At 39.4% G+C, this 11,720-nt stretch overlaps 1 pseudogene; it reads right to left on the bottom strand.

Annotated features, from left to right (window-relative positions):
- Window positions 1-4,007: 4,007 nt before the first annotated feature.
- Window positions 4,008-4,112, bottom strand: LOC123325055 (annotated as a pseudogene).
- Between the last annotated feature and the right edge of the window lie 7,608 nt (window positions 4,113-11,720).

The following is an 11,720-nucleotide window of genomic DNA, read 5'->3' as shown; positions in this document are numbered from 1 at the left end:
CAACTGAACAGTGTTCTTGTCAATTAATGGCACAGGTGGGAGCATGACTGCCCGTGTGAGTGTGAACACGGATGTGCACGAGTGTTCGTGCAAGAGCCTCGAGGCCATAGCCTTTGAGTGTTATGGATCACTGTGTGGGTGTGTCTAGAAAATCAAGCCCTTGCAGTGCATAAGCTTACTGAGGCAAGGAGCTGAAAGCCAGGAGCAATAAATTCGCATCAGCTTTACTTCGTACCACTGACTTCTGCTCCTCTGGGGTCTCTGCCAGCTTTCTTATCCGCCAGATACCTTGAAAGTTTGCTGGCCGCGAATGCAGAGCGCTAAGGAATTATAAATGTTAACTGTATATACTTGGCCCTAAACTTAAAAGATTTGCCCTCAAACGGGTTTTTGGAGTTTTGTTGGTTATAATTTCAAGCTGTAGCTTTGCACCGCAGCACAATCAAATGTCACTTGCTGTAGCTTTCGCTGATTGTTTTAATTAAAAAAAAAAGTGAAGCACTGCTTTCGATTAAAGCTAGGAATGAGGATTATAAAATAGCATGCAACGTTGTTAATTCACAGTCTTGTAACTCAGAGTTTGTGGTAATTTAACAAGTACTAAAGCGGACTTCTTCCCATATTTAAGGAAATGGGTTGCGAAGTAATTTAAATGGGAACAAATGGCAGAGGCCATATTTAAACCCTTTAAAGGAACAAACAGTTTTTAAGCAGTCAAGCCACATTGTTCCATACACTTCCATATCTGCTGTCGATAAAAAATGCTTATTTATACTAACATTTCAATATTCAGCGTTTACATTGTTTCAGTATGTGTAGAGCTGACTACTTAAGCAAATATACTCGGAGAAACTGACATTTGTTTTGCGGTCATTTAAACGTGCTGCATCTTGTTCCCCTTTTTGTAAACTGATGCCTCCAAATACATCTTATCTTTAGTCACTGGAACTGAAGTAGTTGAGATGATGGTTATTTGGTGGGAGAAAAGAGATTAATCGAGGAAAATATAAAAAGGAGAACAGTATATAATTACGATTAGCAAAAGTTCTGAACACCAAATACAGACTTAGTCTGTAGATTTCAAAATGATATAGATAGAAGATAGCCCTTGAAAGCAACTGGCTGTATTATAAATCGAAGCAAATATTAACCCACATGGAAGAGAGTAAATTTTGTAGCTCAGTACTCGCAAGAGGGGACACATTTCTTCTCTCAGTAACATCTGTGGAGCGCCTTTATTTTTCCAGCTACTGTCCTAGGCCCCAGTGAAACAGCAGTAAACAACAGACAAACTCTCTGCTCTCTTGTGGAAATTATGTCCTGGACGGGGACAGACAATGAAAAAATAACATAGGTAAAAATAAATTACTTAGAACAAGGAGGATTTAAAAATGGGGAATGGTAGATTCAGAGTCCACATGCCACTCCGCATTTCTCATGCTATTAGGGAAAACCTCACTAGTCAAACAGGGCTTTTTTTTTTCCCCGTCAAGCCCAATGTGTCTCCACAATTTTTCTTAATGCACTGCATTGGGTATGGACATTTTTTTTTAAAGATTTTGTTTATTTATTTGACAGAGACACAGCAAGAGAGGGAACACAAGCAGGGGGAGTGAGAGAGGGAGAAGCAGGCTTCCCGCGGAGCGGGGAGCCTGATGTGGGGCTCGATCCCAGGACCCAGGGATCATGACCTGAGCCGAAGGCAGACAGACGCTTAACCACTAGGCCACCCAGGAGCCCCTGGGTATGGACATTGGAAGGTAGGGGAGCCAGTTAAAAGTGTCTGTAACATCACTATGTATGTGTGCAGTGTGTGTGTGTTTATTAGGGGAGGAGAGAGCATTAATAACTTTCAGCAAATTCTCAAAGGAGTCCATGACCTCAAAAGGATTAAGAATTGCTCATTTAAAGCCTCTTCTTGATGACACAGCCATGGGAGGACACAGTCAGTTGGAGGACAAATGCCATGTTCTCCTAAAATACCTCCTGACATCACAGTCAGGGCAGGGATCTCACCAAAATTCCCATTTCTCATTTCTCCTCCATCACCATTCACTGTTCACCTGTATTTATCAACTGGGAAAACAGACGAAGAGACTCTTTGGAGAGGCCTACAAGGGCAGACACTCTGCTTCTAGCCCATGCTGACAAAGATGTGTTATGCACCCAGACTCCCTTCCCCATATCTAAGCTTCTTCAGATGTAGGACAATGCCTGTCATTGCAGTAAGGATGATCTTACTCCAAGGACCCTAGCCCTGTGTTGCCAAGTGAAGTCAACAGAACTTGGAAACCTGCATGAGAGTTTCCAGAACAAGGATCAAACCTTTGAAGTAGTTTCCAGCTTTTCTTTGTTGGTACAAGCACACGACTGAAAGGTAAATTCTAGACAGCTCTTCCATGGGGCAGCGCCTTCACCATAAACCTCAAAAAGTGACAGAAGACTGCGGCAGACTATTAGACTTCCCCTTTTGGCACAGATGTATTTCTTTGAGGCTACAAGTTGAGACAATAAACTCTCAGAGAAGACTTTCAATTCTGAAAGCTGTCCATTCTGAAATGTGTCCATGAGGCACCAATAGCCGGCTTGGCGGGGAGGCCTACAGTTAGACAGATGTCCTGGCTCTGTGTCTTCCTATCGGTGTATCCCCAGGCCATGGCTTCATTTCTCTGAGGCTCAGTTTGCCCATCTATAAAAGAGGAATGATATCAACCTTCAGCCTCGCTGGAAGGGTTGGAAATAATGTGTGAGAAAGCATCCAGCAGAGTGCTCAATACTCAATAAACGATCGAGGCTAAGAAAATCATCGCCATCATCAATTCCACAGGACATTTTGATGCTTATTATTGCAGACCACATATGAGATTGACTAGGAGAGAGTCATTTTCATCTAAGTGCTTACAATCAGCCCACACACATCTCAAATATATATATATATATATATATCTTATATATTACCTCCTCCTTTTTAAGAGATTTTATTTATTTATTTGACAGAGAGAGAGAGCGAGCAAGCACAAGCGGGGGGAGTGGCATGCAGAGGGAGAGGGAAAAGCAGGCTCCCTGTAGAGCAGGGACCCCGATACGGGGTTCGATCCCAGGATCCTGGGATCATGACCCGAGCCAAAGGCAGACGCTTAAACCACTGAGCCACCCAGGTGCCTACCTTCTTCTTTGAAGCTTTCCAGCATTGATCCAGGACAAGTGTGTTATATTTTTTTTCTGAACTAGATCGTGCACTGTTTATACAATATAATTTAGGACTTTAGTAGGCACTGTTTTGTGTTACATGATTATTTTCTCAATAGTAGAGTTATTTCTCCATCCAAATATAAAATGTGTGAGGAAAGGGCTGTCTCTTACATGCCTTGTATTCCTTGAAGCAGCTAGCACAATACTTAACTGAATCATGCAAGAAATTGAGTAAAGTTCTTTAGTAGATAGGTATCTGTCTAAATTAGAAAGAAATGCCTACATTCTGCACTCCCACTCCATCTCTTTCCTCCGGTTAGTGTGTTGTCTTAGGGAAAAATGAATACGAATATGAGTATAATTGTGTGTCCATAGGGGTCACTAAGACCAATTTCTCTGTTTCTTCCTTTCTTATATATGTGTATATATGACATATTGAACTACATTCTGAAGGGGTTCATAGCCTTGACATAAAGGTTCATTTCCAAGTTCAACAAGCCCTTAAGAATTCCCAGCTATATTCCAGGACCTGTGCACAAGGCCAGAGATAAGCCCACTTCTAAGGCACTGTCCTAGATCTCATGTTGCTACCAATGTAATGAGGAAGACAGAAAGAAACAAATTAAATTTTTTGTGTGTGCTTAAGAAATGTATAGGGGGTATTATGAGAGAAGTTAGTAAGGACATCAAGAAAGGCTTCTTGGAGGAAGTGATTACAGCGCTAAGTCTATAAAGGAGAGTAGACGTTGGCTACCTGACATGGGAAGGGTTGGAAATGGAGGAGAAGGCATTTGAGGAAAGGGAAACCATGAGCAAAGGCGTGGCATCCTAAAATGGTGTGGTATGTGCAGGGAATTATATTATTAAACTGATAAGAACAGATACTACACTTGATCTTAGCCAAAAGGCCAAGAAGCGATGTGTGCAGGGAATTATAAAGAAGCTGCTCAAGGTTGCTGGACTTCAAAGTGAACATTATATAAGGATAATAAATGTGCCTGGAGAGGGGCAAGCACAGGGTCCTCATCACAGCAGACCTCTCATGCTATGCTAATAAGGAACTTGGTCTTGAGCCTGTCAGCGATGGAGAGCCATTGAAAGTAAAGGAGGCTCATGAACAGTTTTCTGTTTTACTCTATAGTTTACTTGGTATCTGCGTTGATGGGTTTTTTGGGAACAAAACCAGTTTGGAGACGGTGTAGGCCTGAACTAAAGCACTCGTGGGAGGGATAGACAGAGGTTAGCAGCTGAAGAAATACTTAGGTGAAGTTGGCATGACTTGGTGATTGGAGGGATGTGAAGGATGAAGGTGAGGAGGAGTGAGGACTTATAGGTTTTTTGCAAGAATGACAGGGTCCTTGGTGGTATCATCAATTGACATAGAAAATACAAAAGAAAAGAGATGTCTTGGGGGAAGTTATGGCTTGAGTTTGGACATGTTGAGTTTGAAAACAACTGTGCCATTTCTAGGAGGTGATTTTTGACAGAAAGATATATAAGCCTGGATTTCAACTTTAAACTAATGATTTATACTTCATCAGGCTATAGATAATAATTTCAACCAGGTTACCAAAACTGTGGTCTGTGCATCTGCAGATGGGCATCACTCAGGAATTTGTTAGAAATGCAAATTATCAAGCCAACTCCAGACCCATGATATCAGAATCTCTAGGACTGGAGTCAGGAATCTGTTTTAAAACACTCTGCAGGTAAGTTGTGACATTTGAGAAACATTGGTTTAACCCATATAAATGGATGAGACCACCCTGAGAGAGTATAAAAAGAGAACTTGGCCACATCTAGGAAAATCCTGTTTTACACAAGCTCTACTTTCAATATATAACGTGCTGACTACTTCTCATCTCCTCTGCTAGCAGCTTAACCCTACCATCACCATGCCTCTAGAGACTTTTATAACAGCTCCTTTGTATATTTTCCACTTCCATAATAGCCTCACGCTTTATTCTCCTCAGAGTAGTCAGAGTAAGAAGCACACTCATGACCAGATCATTCCTTCCATCTGAAACTTCTAAGGACCTTTTACCCATTTATAATAAAATGGAAGCATTTGCCATGGCCTGCAGGTGTTCTCATTGTGGTAGCCAACCTCCAAGATGGCCCCAGTGTGTATCAGGCTTGGTCTGTGGGACCAATAGAGCATGGCAGAAGTGATGCTATGTCAGTTCTGAGGCTGTGTTATAAAAGACATCGTGCCTTCTCTCTTGATCTCTTGGATCAATTGTTCTGTGGAAAGCTAGGTGCCATGTCATAAGGACACTGAGGTGACATATAAGCAACATTGGTCTACATGGTGAGAAATGAGGATTTCTGCTAACAGCCGTGTGAGTGAGTTATTTCCTACAGGAAATGAATCCTCCAGCTCCAGATGACTGTAGTCCCAGCAGCCTATCACCTCATGAAAGACGGAGCAGGAACCACACAGCTACACTACTCCTGAACAGACCCTCAGAAACCGTGGGATATAACAGATGTTTACTGTTAGGAGCTGCCAATTTTGAGGTAATTTTTATGTTATTCAATAACTGGTGCACTCATAATCTGGCCCCTTGCACGACTCCAGACTCCTCTCCCTACTCTTTTGTTCTCTCCATTCTAGTCCCCTGCTCCCCTGCTAATCCTTAGAGGAGAAGTAGGTTCCCATTTCAGGAGGTATTGTCTCTGCAGGAATGCTCTCCTCCCAAAGAGCCATACTTGATTCATTTCCTCGTTGTGGTTTTAGTTTGTGTTTCCCTAATGGAGGATTATGGCGAAATCTATTTATGTGCTTATTGCCATCTGTATATTCTCTTTAGCGAAATGTTTATTTGTATTTTTGGTCCATTTTCTAATTGACATGTTTGCCTTTTGAGTATTGAGTTTTGAGAGTTCTTTGTATATTCTAGAGGGAAATCTCTTGTTGGGTGTGTAATTTGCAAATATTTGCTCCCCGCTTGTATTTGGTCTTTTTATGCTCTTAACAGGGTTTTACACAGAGCAAAAGTTTTAATTTTGATGAGGTCAAATATATCAAATTTCCCTGTTAAGAACTTTTGCTGGCAAGTCTAAGACCTCTTTGCTTAGTCCAAGGCCTTGAAGGGTTTCTCCTCTTTTTTTCCTAAATCTTTATAGATTTATGTTGTACATTTAAGTCTGTGATACACATTAAGCTAGTTTTCATACAAGCTGTGGCGGTTAGGTGTGGAATTTTAGGTGCATAAAGTGTGAGATTTAAGATTCACTTTTTTTTATTTTGTTTTTTTATGATGTCCATGGATAAAATGTCAATGCTCAGCACCATTTGTCCAGGCTTTAGATGTTCATTCTCCAGCACCTTTTGTTGAACAGGCTATCCCCCCTCCATTTAATTGCTTTTGCACCTTTGTCAAAAGTTAATTGGGCATATTTGTGTGGGTCTACACTTGGCTTCTTTACTTTGTTTCACTGATCTGTGTGTCTATCACTCTGTCCATACTGCACTGTCTTGACTACTGTCGCTATACAGTAAGCTTTAACATTAGGAAGAGTGATTCCTTCCCACCCTACTTTTTTCTTTTTCAAAATTTGTTTTGGATATGCATTTTAGAATAAACTTATCTATGTCTACAGAAAACCTTGCTGGAATTTTGATAGGAATTGCAGTAAACATCCATCAATTTAGTGAGAATTGACATCTTTATTATGTTGAGTCTTCTAATCCATAGCATGGTATGGTTTTTCAACTATTTAGGTCTGCTTTGATTTCTTTTAAATTAGATTTTGTAGGGCGCCTGGGTGGCTCAGTCAGTTAAGTGTCTGCCTTTGGCTCAGGTCATGATCCCAGGGTCCTGGGATCGAGTCCCGCATCAGCCTCCTTGTTCAATGGGGAGCCTGCTTCTTCCTTTGCCTCCACTCCCCCTGCTTGTGCTTGCTCTCTCTCTTTTAAAATCTTTTTTAAAAATTAGACTTTTTAGTTTTTAACCATACAAATCTTGTGCATGCTTTGTTAGATTTACATCTAAGTATTTCATTTTCTTTAGAGCAATTATGAATGATGTTACTTTTTAAGTTTCAGTTTCCATTTATTCATTGTTATGTATAAATGCAATTGATTTTTCTGTATTAGTCTAGTACACTTCAACCTTGCTGAACTCACTTATTAGTTATAGGATAGTTTTAAAATGCAGATTCCTTAGGATTTTTCTATGTAGACAATCATGTCATCTGTTAATAGAAACAGCTTCATTTCTTCATTTCCAAACTATATGCTTTCTATTTTTTTCATGCCTGATTGCATTGCCAGAACTTTCAGTACCATGTTGAATAAGAGTGATGAGAGCACACATCCTTGACTTGTCCCTGATCTTAGAGAAAAAGCATTCAGTCTTTCACAGTTAAGTATGAGGTTAACTGTCGGGGTTTTTTTGTTTGTTTGGCTGTTTTTTTGTGTGTTTTTTTGAAGATGCTCTTTATAAGTTCCCCTCCATTTCTAGTTTGCTGAGAGTTATCATAAATGGGCACTGGGTTTTGCCAAATGCATTTTCTGTGCATTTCTATGTCAATTGATATGATCGTATGATTTTTCTTTTTAGGCTGTTGATATAGTGCATTATGTTAATTGATTAGGCTTTAAGTAGTCTTGCGTACATGGAATAAATCTCACTTGATCATGGTGTATTATTATTTTTATATATTCCTGTATTTGAGTTGCTAATATTTTGTTAAGGATTTTTACATCTAAATTTATGAGACAGATTAGTCAGTATTTTTCCTTTTTACTGTCTTTGGTTTTAGTGTTAAAAATTTTTATGAGGGTAAAACTGGCCTAATGAAATGAGTTGAGAACTGTTCCCTCTTCCCTATTTTCTGAAAGGGAGTATTGTATTTTTAATTAATAAGTTATTTTTTTCAAGATTAACAATGTTGTTCTGGAAAATGCATAAATATCATGGGATAGTAGGAGAAGGAGGAGACAGCTTTGTACCTTCCTTCTTCACATTTAGGGTGTTCCTCTCTGGAGTCCGCTGTGTATTAATCAGAGTGGGAATCTCAGTCTAGGAGAATCCAAATGTAGAGGAAATGTGTCTTTGATGTGTGTCTTCCTACTCAAAGGTATTTTAAGAAACACTAAAGAAGGATTAGAGATTAGCACTTGTGTAAGGAGCTTATAGGACAGCTAAAATTTTAATTACTTTCTAATTACTTAGTACCTGCCCTTTAACTCTCTTTCTGTATGTGATTAATACTTTCCCATCTTTCAGCAAGTATCAAGAACCAAGAATTATAGAACTATGAAACATAATTTTTAAAAGGAGTTTTATGATATTTCATTTTTAAATTTGCATACAGTAAAACTCATTCTCTGTGTGTTTTGACCAATGCACGGAGTTGTAGATCCACCACTACAATTAAGATACCAAATAATTCCATCACCCTTTAAAATCCTTTGCGTTGTCCCTTTACATGCAGTCGACTTCTCTCAACTCCTGGCCGCTACTGATTAGTTCTCCAACCTCATAGTTTTGTCTTTTGTGAATGTCATTAATGAAATCAGATACTATCAGAGCCTTTCAACTCTGGATTTTTTCACTGAGGAAAATGTGCTTCATATTCATTGATGTCATTACATATACCAATAATTCTTGTTCTTTTCCCAGCAAGGTTTCTGCTGGCTTTATTTCTTATGTCTTTGAAATCTTAGTGTGTCCAGCACAACCAAGGTTCATCCAGAGAAATGTCTTGGTCATCAATCACCTTGTTTAGAGCCATGTGACTCCATTACCTGGTTGATGAGGTCAGAGATAGACAACTGATCAAAAGTCAGCCCTGATGAGGCTAGCCAATGACCAGTTAAGTAACCTGGTAGACTCGTTCTTTCTCACTGAGGCAGTGTGTACTTACTGCTGATGATGAGCCAGGCAACTCAAATCCTCTAAGACTCAGTGACAGCAGGAGTAGTAGAGGAACAGCTGGAAAGAACAGTCACTTGGAACAGGGAATAATGGATACAGTCCCTGAAGATACAAACTGACCAGATCTTTAGAACGTCACAGTGTCTTGAACCATGTTTAAGTCTCCACAAGCCCTGCTGAATGTGGTTGAGTTTCCTGTCTTCCGCACATCCCCTTGTATCCCACACTTTCTCTTTTTTTTGTTTTTTCTTTCTAGATATTCAAAAATTTCTTTTTTTCATTATCATTTCCTTTCTGTTTTAAGAACTTCCTTTGTCACTCTTTTAATGTAGGTCTTCTGGTGATAGATTGTCTTAGTCTTCCTTTATTAGGATGTCTTTATTTCCCTTCCTTCCTGAAGGATAAATTCACAGACAGAGCTGACAATTCTATTTTTATCAGGACTTGAAAAATGTTGTGTTACTTTCTTCTGGCCCTGTGGTTTCTGATGAGAAATCCTCCGTCATTCCATTTTTCCACCTCTAGGTAAGGTGGTATATGTATATATATATATATATACATATATAATATATTTAAATTGATTTCAAAATTTGTTCTGTCTTTAGTTTTGTCATTTGATTATGATGTGCTTTGGCATAGATTTCTTTGGGTTTATCCCATTGGAGTTTGATAGCTTCTTGATTCCATAGGCTTATGTCTTTCATCAAATTTAGGAAATTTTCAGTCACTATTTTTTCAAGTACTTGTTTTAGCCTCATCCTTTTCTTCTCTCCTGGAACTCTGATGACATGAATGTTAGATCTTTTAATTTCTGAGGTCTCTGAGGTGGTGGTGGTGGTGGTTGTTGTTGTTGTTCTTCTTCTTCTTCTCTTCTCCCTCCTCTGTCTCCTTCTTCTTTTCTATTTATTTTCTCTCTTTTGATCAGATAGGGTGATTTCTGTTGTTCTAGTTTCAGGTTCACTGATTCTTTCTTTTGTCTTTTTTCTGTTGTCAAGCCCATCCATTGAATTTTTTATGCTGGTTATTGTATTTTTCAGTTCTAAAATTTTCATTTTATTCTTCTTTAGGGACCTTGTTATTGCTGAATAGTGGTGAAAATTCCCCACTTGGCCTCCTCTGACACCATTCTGGTAGGAAGGAAGAGGGTACCTCATTATCACTGGTTGGAGATGAAGGTCTAAGATCCCCATGTGACCTTCTCTGATACTACTCAGGTGGGGGTGGGGTAGGGCTACCTAATTATAGCTGGGCCAGGATGGAAGTCTGGTTACTCAACTTGTGCTGATGGGGTTGATATTGGCCTCCCCCCATCCCCACCATGATGTTGGATTTGTTGATGTTGGATTTGTTTCCATGGCATAGGGTGATTTTTGTCTAATTATTTCTGCCTTACTAGATTACATCTTCTCTGGTCATTTGTCTAGAAAGAGTAGGCTTTTTGAGAGGATTTTTTTTTTTTTATCTGCTTCTGTTTGTGTTTCTGGGTTGCTGCCTCTCTTGCCTCTAGTTCAGGATATACAAAACTAACAGAGAACTCAAGGAATTTACTGCCACATTGTTCCTAGGGCACTAAATTCCCTATTTGGTCTCTCTTCTTCTTGACCTTTTAAAATACTCTTATGTTTGTTCTATATATAATATCTAGGAATTTTAGCTATACTTAGCAGAGGAATGGGGAGAAGTATATTTTTTCCATCTTGGTCCAGAACTGGATGGAAAATAAATTTTTAAGTCCTTAAAGCAATTTAAGAATTTTCTAATCATAAATCCTTGAGAGCTAAATTAGATTCACTTTAGAAGAGTTTTTCAAACTATATACTTGGTCATACATCTCACTCCTCACATTCCATTCTTCTGGCTCTCCCTGGGAAGGAGAAGAGTCATGGTACAACACCCTCCCTCTTCCTCCAACACTGAGAATCACCGGTTACAAATCCTGTTACTGATCAATGTGGTTTATCTTTCTCAAATGTGTTGAGATGGAAAAAATTGAGAAGCTTGGCACATTATGTCATATGGCATGAGGAAACCGAGACTTGAAGAGGTGGCAATCTTGTCACATAGCAGAGATGTGGTGAAATCAAGCCTGCACATGGGTCTACAATAGTACTATGCAAATAAATCACCTTGATACCTTGTTAAAACACAGCTTCTGGTTTAGTAAGTCTGGAGCAGGGCCTGAGGTCCTGCATTTCTAACAAATGCTCAAGTGGTGCGGATGCTGTTACACTTTGAGTAACAACACTCTAGAACATTCAGCTTATTGCTCTTTTTACTGTCTGTATGAGTTGCAGTTCTTCAACAAAGAAATAGAGAATGGGTGAGGGTTTCACAGATAAGAATCTCAATATCTATGTGCCTGGTGTATAAGAGTAGAGGAAGGTCTGAATGGTAATGGAGACACAGAGGTGAGAGTGGAAAGACTCATCCAGACACCAAACACTCTGCTGGCTCTGCAATGCATTTGCTGCTTCAAAACTCCTCTAATTTTGGTGAAGACCAAAGGAAAGCTTATCAAAAAAACCCCATAAGCTGTTTAGCTGCCCATGTAATCTGCTTGGGGCTGTCAGTTAGAATCTTTCCCCTCCTGGGAAGGATAAATTGACCTTCTTTCTCTATAATCTTATGGAGTGCAATTCT

Source organism: Neomonachus schauinslandi, chromosome 5 (genome assembly GCF_002201575.2).
Source record: "Neomonachus schauinslandi chromosome 5, ASM220157v2, whole genome shotgun sequence".
Classification (NCBI taxonomy): Eukaryota; Metazoa; Chordata; class Mammalia; order Carnivora; family Phocidae; genus Neomonachus; species Neomonachus schauinslandi.
Note: the sequence above shows the minus strand (reverse complement) of the source record. Positions and strands in the feature narration are given on the sequence as shown.